General features: G+C 39.4%; 1 long non-coding RNA gene across 1 annotated transcript in view; it reads left to right on the top strand.

The window, feature by feature from the left end:
- LOC309659421 overlaps positions 1-12,966 on the top strand; it is a 42,420-nt gene extending 29,454 nt beyond the window's left edge. Inside the window, exons 2-3 of the long non-coding RNA XR_014262793.1 lie at positions 313-4,867; positions 4,910-12,966. This is a non-coding gene — a long non-coding RNA (uncharacterized lncRNA). The remainder of the gene's footprint in view (positions 1-312; positions 4,868-4,909) is intronic.
- The last annotated feature ends 1,412 nt before the right edge of the window (positions 12,967-14,378 follow it).

The raw sequence follows: 14,378 nt of genomic DNA, 5'->3' as shown, positions 1-14,378 counted from the left end.
GTTTTCTTGAATCTATTTTTTTTTTTAATTAATTTATTTATTTATTTATTTTTGGCTGTGCTGGGTCTTCGTTTCTGTGCGAGGGCTCTCTCCAGTTGTGGCGAGCGGGGGCCACTCTTCATCGCGGTGCACGGGCCCCTCACCACTGTGGCCTCTCTTGTTGTGGAGCACAGGCTCCAGACGCGCAGGCTCAGCAGTTGTGGCACATGGGCCTAGTTGCTCCGCGGCATGTGGGATCCTCCCAGACCACGGCTCGAACCCATGTCCCCTGCACCGGCAGGCAGACTCCCAACCACTGCGCCACCAGGGAAGCCCCTCTTGAATCTATTTTGATATTTGGATTTTTTTTTTTTTTTGATGCCTATAGGATCTGTAGTGATGTCTCTCTTTTAATTTCTGACTCTGGTCTACTTTAAATATAATCAGGCCTGGATCTTTACTGTCTCACAAACACCATTTCCATTGTTGTTTCTCTCATCTGAAAAGTCAGACTTCACTTCTCTCCATTTCAAATGACACTCATCCATTAAGATTCCATGCAAGATTCTTGGTCGTCATGTGGAGTTTGATGATTATCTCATTCTGCACTAATTTCTTTCTTCTCCAGATATCTATATATTTTTATCTTTATATCTCAATTTGTCCTTAATTATATGCTTTTTCTGTTTTATTATTTTGTGCCCTCTAATCAAACTATACATTCTGCAGGTAATGACAAAGACTTGTCAAACTTCCCATAGAACTCAGATGGTGATAATTATACAGAAGGGATCAGTTTAAAAACTACTGATCGAGAGATAATAGATTAATCCTATAGTGTATAGAAACACAACTATAGAAACGTCACAAAAATAATTTAAGAAGATATTTTGTTGATAAAACAGTAAAATAACATCCTAAGATAGGAAAAATTAAAGCACAACAGAAACTGTTCATATGTCAACTCTTGTATAATAAAGGAGCATCACCCTTTTACACTAGCCTCCCTTGTAGTCTCTATTGACATAAAAATTAAGGTATGAATTGAATAAGCTTACGTAGTAAAAGGTTAACTTTACAGTTCATTTTAAAAAACTGTAGAGGAGGAAATAAGCAAAATGAAACTAAAATAGAGAAGAATAATCCTAACTGGAACTAAGAAAAACCCCAACGTTTTATTACAAACTCTGAAGAATATTGTCCAGATATGATGCAATGTGGATTAAATTGAAAGAGAACTCCAGGAGTCACTACACAGTTCCACAGTGTACGGGCCTAGTGCACTGGGACAGGTAAACCCATTTGGAGAGCCATTGTAGAAGGAAAAACATGAAGTCATTGGAAATACTACAGGAAACATGAAGAAACTTCCAAAAAACATCTTGTTTTCGTCTTTGTCTTAGTCTGTTCAGGCTGCTATAACAAAAATACCATTGACTACGTGGCTTATAACAAAAGGAATTTATTTCTCATAACACTGGAGGTTGAGAAATTCAAAATCAAGGCACCAGGAGAGTCAGTGTCTGAGGAGAGCACTCTTTCTGGCTCATAAAACTGTCTTCCTGCTAAGTCATCATGCAAGTACTCTAAGGTCTTTTTTATAAAACACTAATCATATTCACAAGGGTTCCACCATCATGACCTAATCATCTCCCAAAGGCCCCACCTCCCAGTATATCACATTGGGGATTAGGTTTCAACATACGAATTTTGGGGGGACACAAATATTCAGTCTATGGCAAATTTTACATTCACAAATCAAGCTACCACAAAAATAGAAAAGATATCTTGGAAGTTTAAAAAAAAGTACATCAAAAAAACTTCAATGGGGATGCTGAATAGTAAAAAGAACACTTATGAAATTCAATGCATGAATAACTAAAAAATTTTTCAAAAACCAAAGACCAAAGAAATAGACATTTTAAGACTAAGATATGAAATATGAGGAAAGATCTAAGAGAGTCAGCCACTTAAATCAATTCCAATAGACAATAATTCACTTGGAAGATAACCCATAATCCAATTAGTAATAAAAGAAAATTCCCCTATGCTAAAGAAAGACTTGGACCTTCACATCAAAAGAAACCAACAAACACTAGGCAGGAATACTAAATAGAAGACAGTCAACTAAAACTGCCATGGTGAAATGTCTTTTATTTTCCCCAGTTTTATTGAGGTATAATAAACAAATAAAAATTATACATCTGTAAGGTATATAAAGTAATGATTTGGTAGATGTGTACATTGTGAAATGATTACCACAATCAACCTAATTAACACATCCATCACCTCACATAGTTACCTTTTCTTGTTTGTTTTTGGTGAGAACACAAGATCTATTCTCTTAGCAAATTACACGTATACAATACAGTACTGTTAACTATATTAACTGTTATTAACAGTATAGTCAACATGCTGTGTATTAGATCCCCAGAACTTAGTCATCTTATAACTGAAAGTTTGTACCCTTTAACCAACATCCCCCATTTCCCCCACCTCCCAGCCCATCAACCACCACTCTACTCTCTGTTTTTATGAGTTCAACTTTTTAAAATTCCACATATATGTGAGATCACACAGTATTTGTCTTTATGTATCTGGCTCATTTCACTTAGCATAACGTCCTCCAGGTTCATCCACATTGTCACAAAAGAGACATGAAAAGAAATGTCACGTGAAGAGAGAATCCTACACACTTCCAAACAAAAATAGAAGACTGTGTATTGAAGACTGACATTGAAATTCTCATCTGCAGTTTTCAAGTGCTAGGAGAGTGAAACAACATTGACAGAATTCTGAGGGAATTCTAGAGCCAAACCATGATTCATGTGTGATAATAAAAGGAAGATGGGCTTGGACATACAAAGATTCAAATTACGTACCACCCCATGTACTTTCTGAAGGTTTTACTTGAAGAAGTTCTCTAAACCAAAGAAAACAGATAAGAATAAAGATGACAAGAAAGGGAAGATTTTGTATATACTAAATATAATAGGTAACATTTATTGAGCACTGACTATAGATCAAACATGATAATCAAAGGGAGAGACTTTTGGAATGCAGGAAAATAGAGCATTCACATGCCCTTACCCTTTCTGAGAAAATTACTTAAGAATATACTGTACCCAAATAATAAAAAAGAATCTGAATCAAGAAAAAAGTCTAGTATGTAATAGTAATAATAATGATAGTCAACATTTATTGAAGGCTTACATTGATGAAAACACCACTATTCTAAACAACTTTACATTTAATATCTCATTTAATTTTCCCAATACCACTATGGGTATGAACTATTATTTTCCCCATTACATGGATGAAGGAATAAGAATAATTTGTCCAAGGTTAAACAGCCAGAAGGGTGGCAGAGCTGGTTCTTTGGACCCAGGAAGTTGGCTACACAACCGATGCTCTTACCCATCTCTTTACTCGATGATGAACATGGATGGAAACTATTTGTTCGATTTCTCTAGGTGATAGAGTTACAGGAGGAAATAAAACAAAATATGTATCATATCTGCATGCTTCTGGACATAAAGTCTTACAAACATACATGTTCTGTAAAGAAAAACAATGTAGGGTAAAGAGAGCGAGTGGGAGGAGCTGCTATTATAGACGGGGAGTTGGTCAGAGAGGGCTTCTCTGAGTTGACACTGAAGCAAAGACCCAAATGAGGTGAGGGAGGCTACAATGAGGCTACGGGGGGCAAGTGTTCCAAGCGTCATAAAGGCACAGATGGTCTCAGAAAACTGAAGAAACAATAAGGAGGTGAGTGTGGCTGGGGTCAAGTGAAGTCAAGGAGAACAGTGGGAGGGGAAGGAGAGAGGTATTAAGAAAGCAGATCACCTAAGGTCTTCAGACCATAGGAAGGACTTTGGATTATACTTTAGTGTGATGGGAAACAATAGAAAGGATCACTCTGTCTTGGGTTTGGGGACAAGAGTGTAGGGAGGCAAGAGGAAACGAATCAAGATAGATAAGAGTCTATTGTGATAATCCAGGAGATATGTGACATTGTTTTGGACCAGGATGATATTAGTAGAGGAAGTGGAGATTTACATTGAAGATAGAAAAAACAGAATTTACTATTGGATTGAATTTGTAGAGTATGAGAGAAAGACAGAATTGAAGTTTGATTCTTAAGTTTTTGACCTGAGTAACTGGATTAATACGGTGCCATTCACAGAGATGGAGAATATCAGAGGAAGACCAAGTCTGGGTATGGTTTTGGACATGCTAAGTTTGAGATGCTTTTTGAACATCCAAGTGGAGATGTCAAATTGGCAGGTGGAGTTTAGGAAAGAGGTCAGGATTGGAGACACAAACTTGAGAATTATCTGTGAAAGATGGTGTTTAAAGCCATGGGACTGGGTGAGATCACCTAAAGTGTGAGGTAAATGAAGACAGGAGAGGTCTCAAGACACAGTCTTGTGGCACTGCAATATTTAGAAGTTAGGAAGAAGAGGAGAATCAAGCAAAAGAGAATGAGAAGAAGCCTCCTAGAAGTGAGAGAACCCTGGGATTCTGTGGTGTCAGAGAAGCCACAGAAGGAAAGTGGCTTTAAGAAATCAATAGAAAAAAATCATCGATAGTGTTGTTACATGACTTAATTTTAAATTGTTTGATGGAGGCTTAAAATAGAAGACAGTGTTTTTCAAAAATCCCTGAACAGTCTGAGGAGTAGTTTGAGGTGGTAGTTAAGAGCTAGGGAAAAATGAGACAATGTGTATAAAACAAACAAGGTACTTGGCAGTTAGCACTCAACAAGTAATAAGTATATTATTATTTCCACTATCATTATTAACAAAAAATTGTAGGTTGTAGAGAGGTGAGTAGGGAGAGTAAGAATATGTTTAATTCTCAGATTGTGAAGATAATAGAAAGGAAGGTGATTTATTTATTTATTTTTTTTTAAATTTTTTTTTTGAAGGTGATTTATAAAGGCTATTTCATTCTTGATGTTGATAGATAGATGTAGGTTAAAATAGGTTTGTTAAAAATTTAAGAGTATCTAATAGTAAAAAATTTTCTCCAATCTCTTTTTTTAAATTCCTTTTAAAATTTTTTTAAATTGAGATATAATTTATGTACCATAAAATTCATCTTTTTAAAGTGTACAATTTAGTATATTTTAGTATACTCACAAAGTTGTGCAACCATTACCATTATTGTATTTTAATCACCACTGAAAGGAAACTCCATACCCAATAGCAATCATGTCCCATTTTCCCTCCCCCCCTGCCCTTGGCAACCACAAATCTACTTTTTGTCTGTATGGATTTGCTCATTCTGGACATTTTATATTAATGGAATCATACAACTTGTGTTCTTTGATGTCTGATTTCTTTCATTTAGCGTGATGTTTTTAAGATTCATCCATGTTGTATCATGAATCAGTACTTCATTCTTTTTAATAGCTGAATAATATTCCATTATATGGATATAACCCATTTTGTTTGTTCATCTGTTGATGGGCATTTGGGTTGTTTTCACTTTCTGGATACTATGAATAATGCTGCTATGAAGTTCATGTACAAGTTTTTGTGTGAACATGTGTTGTCATTTCTCTTGATTATGTATCTGAGAGAGGAATTTCTGGGTCATATGGAAACTATGTTTAACTCTTCGGGGAAATGTTAAACTCTTCCAGAGCAACTGCCAGATTTTATATTCCTATCAGTAATGTATGAGGAGTTCAGTTTCTCTACATCCCTGTCAACACTTGTTATTGTCTGTCTTTGATTATAGGCATCCTAATGGGTATGAAGTGGTACCTCTTTGTGGTTTTTATTTGCATTTCCCTAATGATTAAAGATATTGAGCATATTTTCATGTGCTTATTAGCCATTTGTACATCTTCACTGGAGAAATGTCTACTCAATTCCTTTCGCATTTTTAAATTGGGTTATTTGCCTTTTTATTGTTGAATTGTAATAGTCATTTTATATTCTGGGTGCTAGACCTTTATCAAGTACATGATTTGCAAATATTTTCTCCTATATCGTGGCTTGTCTTTTCACTTTCTTGATAGTGTACTTTGAAGCACAGATTTTTAAATTTTTGATGAAATCCAACTTATCTATTTTTCCTTTAATTGCTTGTGGTTTTGGTGTCATATCTAAGAAAAAGTTGCCTATTCCAAGTCATGAAGATTTACACCTATGTTTTTTTCTAAGAGTTCTATAGTTTTAGCTCTCACACTTAAGTCTTTGATCCATCTTGAGTTAAATTTTGAAGATGGTGTGATGTAAGAAGTACAATTTTATTCTTTTACACATGTGGATACCCAGTTGTCCCAGCACCATTTGTTGAAAAGATTATATTCCCCCAGTGAATTGTCTCTGCAGTGTTGTTGAAAATCGATCGACCACAAATGTATGGGTTTATTTCTGGACTCTCAATTCTTTTCCATTGTCTATGTGTCTATCCTTAATGCCAGTACCACACAATCTTGACCACTGCAGCTTAAGTTTTGAAATTGGAAAATGTGAGTTCTCCAACTTTTTTCTTCTTTCTCAAGATTATTTTGGCTATTATGGATCCCTTGCATTTTCATATGAATTTTAGGATCATCTTGTCAATTTCTTCAAAAAGCAGCATCTGGAATTGTGATAGAGATTGTATTGAACGTGAAAATCTATTTGGGAAGTATTACCATCTTCCAGTCCATAAACATAGGTGTCTTTCTATTTATATGGGTCTTCCTCAGTTTCTTTCACCAATGTTTTGTAGTTTTCAGTGTATAAGGTTGGTACTTCTTGTGTTAAATCTATTTTAAAGTATTTTATGGATGCTATTGTAATTGAAATTGTTTTCTTAATTTCATTTTTGGAATGTTCATTGCTATTGTATAGAAATACAACTGATTTTTGTATACTGATCTTGTATTTTTTGTGGATTCTTTAGGATTTTCTATATACAGGACTTTTTTCCCTTTCGTTCTTTAGTCATGGTTTCCTTCAGTTTTTAAAAACGTATTTAACATAGCTGATTTACTTTGCATAGTAAATCCAATGTCTGTGCTTCCTCAGAGACTGTTTTTATTGACTGCTTTTCTTTCCTGCGTGTGGGACATACTTCCTTGCTTCTTTGTATGTCTCATAATTTTTTGTTGAAGACCGGACATTTAAAATAATATAATGTAGCAACACTGGGAATCAGATTCCATCCCAGATTTTGTTGTTGTTGTTTGTTGTATGTTTGTTTGTTTGTTGAATTTTCTGAAGTAATTCTGTAAAGTGTATATTGTTTGTTGTATGAGAACACTGAAGTCTCTGATTAGTGATCAGTTAATGTTTCAACAGACACTTCCTTAGATGATTGGAATCAACAAAGCTCCCAGTTTTTGCCAAGAAGTTCTGTGGGTGTCTTGGGGGACACCATCAACATTCAGTCAAGCACTTTACAACTCCATCTTAAGCAGGGGTGAGAACTAGGACCTCCTCAGGTCTTTCCTAAACACACACACACACACACACACACACACACACACAGCCCCGGGCATGCACACAACACTACATATTTGCATGACCTTCTAGACTCCCAGGAATATGGTGGAGATTTCCAAAGTCCCCTATGGGTACTATGGGAATCCATTCCCCAGATTTTCCTTTTAAGCTTTTTGGTTAGCCTATTGTTTGTCCCAACTCTTATTCCACTATCTCAGGCTGCCATGATGTTCAGTAATTGCCTCTGATATTTTCAACACACACCCCTGGGGAAAAGGCTGCTTGCACTAGATGAGCTCTGAGTGGGATAAAATAAAGACAGCATTGCAAGGGGGGTCTTCCAAAGAACCATCAGCCAGGTCAAATTGTGACAGTTCTCTAAGGATGGGGCTTTGAAGGAGCTCCAACCCCATTCTGCCCCCTCCAGAGGCTGCTGGGCTGCTGTGGTGCTGGGGAGGGAGTAATGGAATACAGCAAGAGAAAATGACACAAAGCTCATTGTTCTTACCAGGATTCAGCTATTTTGCTTGAATAAATGCTTCCAGATTGCTGCAAGCTTTTGGTTAATTTCCAGAGTTCTGAAAATGTTGATTCTAACATTTTTGCCAGTGTTCTTGTTGCTTTTATGGAGGAGAGAATTTTTGGAGGTCCTTACTTCATCATTTTTGCTGACATCCTAGAATATACTTTTGATGGAGACTTTCAAACCTCTAGAAGTGTGCTGTCTAGGTAGCCATTAGCCACATGAGGCTAGTGAACCCTTGAATGTGGCTAGTGCGAATTGAGATGTGTTGTAAATATAAAATACATACTGGATTTCAAAGCCAACACAATAAAAAAAGAATTTTAAATATCTTCTTAATAATTTTTACTTTGAATATATGTTGAAATGATAATATATTGATTATCTTGGATTAAATAACACATATTATTAAAATTAATTTCATTTTTTGAAAACCTTTTATAATGTGTGTGGTAGTCAGAATTCTAAGATGATCCCCAATGAGTCATGCCTTTGTGACTGCTAGAAAATTTTAAATTGCATATGTGGCTCTAACTATATTACTATTAGTGTTTGTCTAGAATGAAGAAAGTACAAAGGAAACTACTAATCTGGTAAAATAAAACAAAATAAAATCTATTAAAAATTAGAAGGAAACAGCAAGAAAGAATACTAAACAGAAAATGTAAAACATGATTATAGGAATGAGACTAAAGATATTTGTTAGATTCTGTATGATGGAATACTCTGCAGGTATTGAAAAGACGGGCATTGTCGTGACTGGCTCCTGGGACATAGACTCTGAGATGGAAGTTTGCAGCCCAGAGTTTTACTGGGAAATGCCCTCAGGGACAACACCTGTGCAGGAGTGAAAGCAGTAGGAGGGCACAAAAGGAGGAGTTAAACTGAGATGCAATTGTAACAAGGGTCTCAGCTGATCCCACAGGAGACTCTGGAGCTGGCTGGGAAGGCTTTTCAGAGTGAAGGCTGAGCCTTTATACCCTGCACTGACCAGCCCCTGGGTATGAGCTGTCCCCCGGGAGAAGGTGTTATTTTGGCCAAGGGCAATTCCAGGGGAAGGACTTAGCTGTGATCTGTCACCAATCAACTTCCAGACAGCTGGGGAAGTGAGTGTCTCGACTCGGAAGCAGGATCTAGGGAGCACACCATACTTCCACTGTGGAAGTTGTCTGCTGTACATTAAGTTATACATTAGATTTTAGATACTGTGGTCCATGTGTTAAGTATTAAAATATAAGTTTGTATACAGGCAAATCACTAGCAGAGACTCTTTGGGGAGGGCTAAAGAAAGTGTTGGCAGTGGCTGGCATGGGGAAAAATATGTGCTTTCAGCTATTCTAATTTTTTTTACAATGATCATATATTATGGGTGAACATATGGAAATTAACGAGAGGTTTCCAGTACAGGCATACCCTATGGTGATCAACTGTGGTTCAGGATTAAAAAGCTTCAACTTAGAATTGCTTTCTGAATTTTGCCTCCAACGTGCCCCAAGACTCTACAGATAGACAATGATCTGGATAGTTATGACATTAACGAAAATGATCCCATTTCCATTGAATTCCTACTGGGCCAGATGGCATCTGCCTCATTGTACAAACTTCATCTTTTTTAGGCCACATGTCTGCTTATTTTATCTGATTGAATTATTTCAGTGACTTTCTTACTACCAAAGAAAAAAAATAGCCAACATTAATTCTGGTCCTTGTCAATGAAGGGTCTTCTCTCAACTGAGTTTTCTCAATCACCTAAACAAAGATAATGGTTAGGGGCTCCTTTCATCCTGAAAGAACCATGGAGACTTTTCCAAGCAAGGGAATGCATGGCACCTCTCACCACCTATGCGGATGGAAATTTGTTTTAATTGCCCATAAGCTGGGATGACAACTATTTAACGGTCAGTGTGGTAACAGGCATTGATCAATTAGCATGGACACAGACCCTTGGGGATGTTGGAAAGTGTCCAGTCAATGGTTATTTGGCAACAAACGTGAAAGTAGCTCAATATTTTAATAGACTGAGCTGTACGTGCCAAATATCAGCCCTGACCACAGGTGCAAATGCAGGCACATGACGGGGAGGGCAGGTCGATTAAGCTTACTGGGCGAATGAATGGCCTCAAATCCAAAGTGGCTTAATGATCCTTCTGACTTAAGCTCTGGAACATGTCAGATGGATAGGAAAGCACACGCACGTCGTTCACTTATGACTCGCCCACTTGCTCCCCATGATCCAACCTGAGTCACCAGCTTCTGTAGGTTTGTCATGCACTTCAGCAAAGATAGAGGTGCCCAAATAAAGGATGAAGAGCTTCCCCTTGATGGAAAGTCCGCGTGTGCGCTGCTGTCTCCAAAAGACCAGGAGTGGGAGGCAGGAAAAGGAAAGGGGAGGGCGGCTATTACACTTTAAAATTCCTCCGGACTTGTGGTAAATTGAAACATTGTTTTCAGGAATTGTAGGTATTTCCAGGCGGGAGAAATATGAGATCAGTTTGATCGCAGTAATGTTGACTTTAATTTTAACTAGTGTTCCTTGGGCAGAAGTCTAAAACCATTGTGGACAAATGGATGTTCTAAAACACCTCACCGTGGGCAGAGCACTAAAGGTTTAGAACGCACTGCTGCTTTTTATTTAAATTGAAGAACTGCACCAGCCGTCTCTTTCCGTCTCATCCGACCTTGGTTATTAGACCCCTTTATGGGTCAGATCACCTGACGAGCCTCGCCAAGGTCCCACCTCCACACTGAGTCCAAATCTCCTCACCGTCTATCATCCTCCTCTCCGAGTAGAAGCCGTCTCGTTGGGTACCATCCTTCTGACCAATACACACTCTTCCCTGAGTACTAACCTCCTCCCTGGCTCCCACCCCTTCTCTGGGTGCTAATCTCACTGGGTGCCATTTCCCCGCCAAGGACAAGTACTCTCTCATGCTGCCTGAATGCGTATTGCCTCCCCACCAAGAACAAAAATCACCCACCTCTATGTGGCCTTGACAGTTGACCAAGTACGTTCATTCACAAGGTCTCCTTTGACCCTCCCCCATCGCCTTGGGAGGAAGTGAGAGTAGCAGCCTCCATCTTCCAGATGAGGAAGTGAGAACTCAGCAAGAGTAAAATTCCATTCACATCCTCGTCTCCGGACCCTGGTCTCCTGTGCTTTCCACCGTGCTGTGCAGAATCACGGCTCCCACGGGGTGTAGACACTTGTGCTCACTAGCTCCACCTGAAGAGGATAGGCATGTGCCCACACCCCACGCTGCTCTCACATTCCAGAACCACAAGGTGCCAGCTCTCAGGGTGCCTGGCTTGGGAAGAGATGGGGAGGTGTGTGTGCCTGAAAGGAGTTGCCCTACTGTTTCCCTACCTCCCTTCCAGATAAGGTGAGAAGACAAAGAGATGATGGTAGGTCAAGCATGTATTGTCAAGCCTGGTACAACAAATGGCTGGCGTTGTTACGAGTTCAACCTAGAATATGCTCTGGGAGGAAAGTCTCATGTAAGCCCTGCACAGCACTTTCCATGCCAAGGAGAGTTATCTGAGCAGTTGCACCTCTCACTCGGGGTCAAGCCTGGGGCCTCTGTCCAAATACCTTCCTTTGCAAGGCCATGTACCATGCCTCCCAGGAGGCTTCCACTTTTGTGCAAGCTCATGCTCGTGCCACATGCTGTGCTCACATTCCACAGCTTTTATGACTGCACAGCAGGGAGAGGACTTGTCCCACCACGTGCAAAGAGGTCTCCCAGATGGACATCCGGCCAGGCCCAGCAGGGGACCCCCATTCAGTCACAGTCAAGGGACCATCCCTGAGTTCCAGGACTAACAATCAGGATGGGTCCAGCCCCCCTGATATTGTACAAGACTCTCCTTGGGTCCAAAGGGTCCCAAATGACAGCCAGGATCTTGAGTTCCCAAGGTTATCAGTATGGCCAGCAGACCATGGAAATATACCAGGGTGTATACAGATGTAAACTCAGAAGTGTCAAATGATGTACCAGAATTTAACACGCGCTCACACGGAAGGTGTGTGCTTGGAAGGTTACATGCTATGCAGGTACTACTACGTGGATATTATAAATGGGAAGGGATGGGAGAAGTGTTTTAGCAAGCTGATGGACCATTTTTTAAAGATCAGTGATCTGAGCAGGTTTGAGAATCATGGGGAAATAAACCAGCTGACCCCCAAATTCCAGATCCTCTTTCAGGTGTCAAAACTTGGCTCACCAACGTTGCATCTGGAAAACAACTGCCTCTTTGTTCTTGAGCTTAACCTCAGAAGACTTCTGGAATCTAGAGGGATCAGGATTGGAAGTGACCCTGGAACATTTTCTTTAGGTGAAAAAAACCAAAGCAAGAATAACAATAACAACAACAAGAAAAAACACCAACAGATCCGGCAGCATTTTCCCCTCTCTTTCCCTGGTCCCTTTTCTTTGAGTGTTTTATCAACTACTGTTAGTGGGAGGCATCTGGGCTACTGGTGTTTTTCTACTTAGAGGAGCAAGAAAATTCCATTAACTGAAGAATAATATGGTTGACTGCCCCAACAGGAAAGGCATTCAGAGTGCTGCATTCATGCTTTCTGTGTCACTGTCAGGACCCCGAGGTCTAGACTTGCTGGCTCCTATTCCCTGGGTCGTCCAGGCCTCTGGGGGTGTGACTCTCATCTACAGAGAAAGTACAGTGGGTGCTAATGGAGTGCCCACAGGGACAGAGGGAAGAGAAAAGAGGGTGGGGGCAATTAGGCAGGTGAATTATTTCTTTTTCAAGAAAAGAAAATAAAGGGGGGAAAAAATCCAGGCATAAATCTGTCCTGGAGCTCATGCTGAAGACTCTGGAAGTACAGTCAGGTCCTGGAATCACCCAGAAAGGACCCAGGGATTGACTCCCACCAATCCCTTACTTTTTGGGGTGAACGATCTTAGCCTTCTTATTTTTGTTGGTTTTTAAAAAGAGGACCAGGTAACATGCTTTGTTGGTAGACATGTAAAATGGTATAATCACTGTGAAAACTGGACGTTTTTTATAAAGTTAAACACACAATTGCTCTATGCCTCAGCAATTCCATTCCAAGGTATATGTACTCAAGAGAAATGAAAACATAGGTCCACACAAGGACCTGTATAAGAATATTCCTGGCAGCTTAATTCAGAATAGCCTCAAATAGCAAACAATGTATTCAAATGTATCAAGAAGTGAATGGATCAACCAATTGTGGTATATCCATACAATGGAAAAATAATGATTTCCTGTTGCTGTTGTAACAAATTCCCACAAACTGAGAGGCTTAAAACAACAGAAATTTATTCACCAATAGTTCTGGAGGTCAGAAATTTGGAATCACTTTCACTAGGTTAAAAATCAAGATGTTGGCACAGCTGGTTCTTTCTGGAGCCTCCAGGAGAGGATCTTGTTTCCTTGCCTTTTCCAGTATCTAGTGGCCTCCTGTGTTTCTTGGCTTATGGCCCTCTCAAAGTGCATCAATTTAATCTGTGACTCTGGTCACGTCACATTGCCTTCTCCTCATTTGTAGTCAAACCTCCTTCTTCCTCCTATGTATTTGTGATTACATTTAGGACCAACCTGGATAATCCAAGCTAATCTTCCCACCTCAAATTCCTTTGCTTAACCACACCAGCAAAGTCCCTTTTGCAACATAAAATATGATTCAAAGGTTCCAAGGATTAGGACCTGGATATCTTTGAGGCCATTATTCAGTCAACCACAAGAATATACTACCCAGAGGAAGAAGAGAATGAGCTGCTAATACATGCAAAGTGAATGAATCTTGCAAACAGTATATTGAGCAAAGGAGGGCAGACCAAAAAAAGAGAACATCTGTATGATTGCATTTATATGAAGATCTAGAACAGGCAATACTAATCTATGCTGATAGAAATCGGAACAGTGATTGCCTGGAGGTAAGGGGATTTACTGGAAAGGGACACAGAGAACTTTCTTGGGGATAAAAATGTTCTGTATCTTGACTGGTGAGTATACATGAATGTGTGCATTTATCAGAACTCATGGAACTATACACTCCATATCTGTACATTTAATTGTGTCTAAATTGTTCCTTAATGGAAAAAAAGAGTATGGGGGGTGGGGAGTAAATAACAACAAGGGAAAAAAGAAGAAAGAGGGCAGGCAGAGTAAAGTAAAGCCCAATGTATTTAGGACACATTTTCCTCCCTATCACCAAGACAAGCTCCCTGGCGTGGAAGGAGCTTGGACACAGAGGTGGGAGGGCCTAGAATCTCACCCACCTGAGGTCAGTCATCCTCCAGCAGCTTCTAGCATTTCAGGCACCTGAAGCCATTGGTCTACCTCAGGTAAACTTACAAGACACCCAATGCAAAGCCTTAAATATATTGGAAACCTCCCTCCTCTCACAAGAAGTGAGAGAATAACCATATTTTTTACATATCAAC

Source organism: Balaenoptera physalus (genome assembly GCF_965194825.1).
Source record: "Balaenoptera physalus genome assembly, chromosome: 4".
Classification (NCBI taxonomy): Eukaryota; Metazoa; Chordata; class Mammalia; order Artiodactyla; family Balaenopteridae; genus Balaenoptera; species Balaenoptera physalus.
Note: the sequence above shows the minus strand (reverse complement) of the source record. Positions and strands in the feature narration are given on the sequence as shown.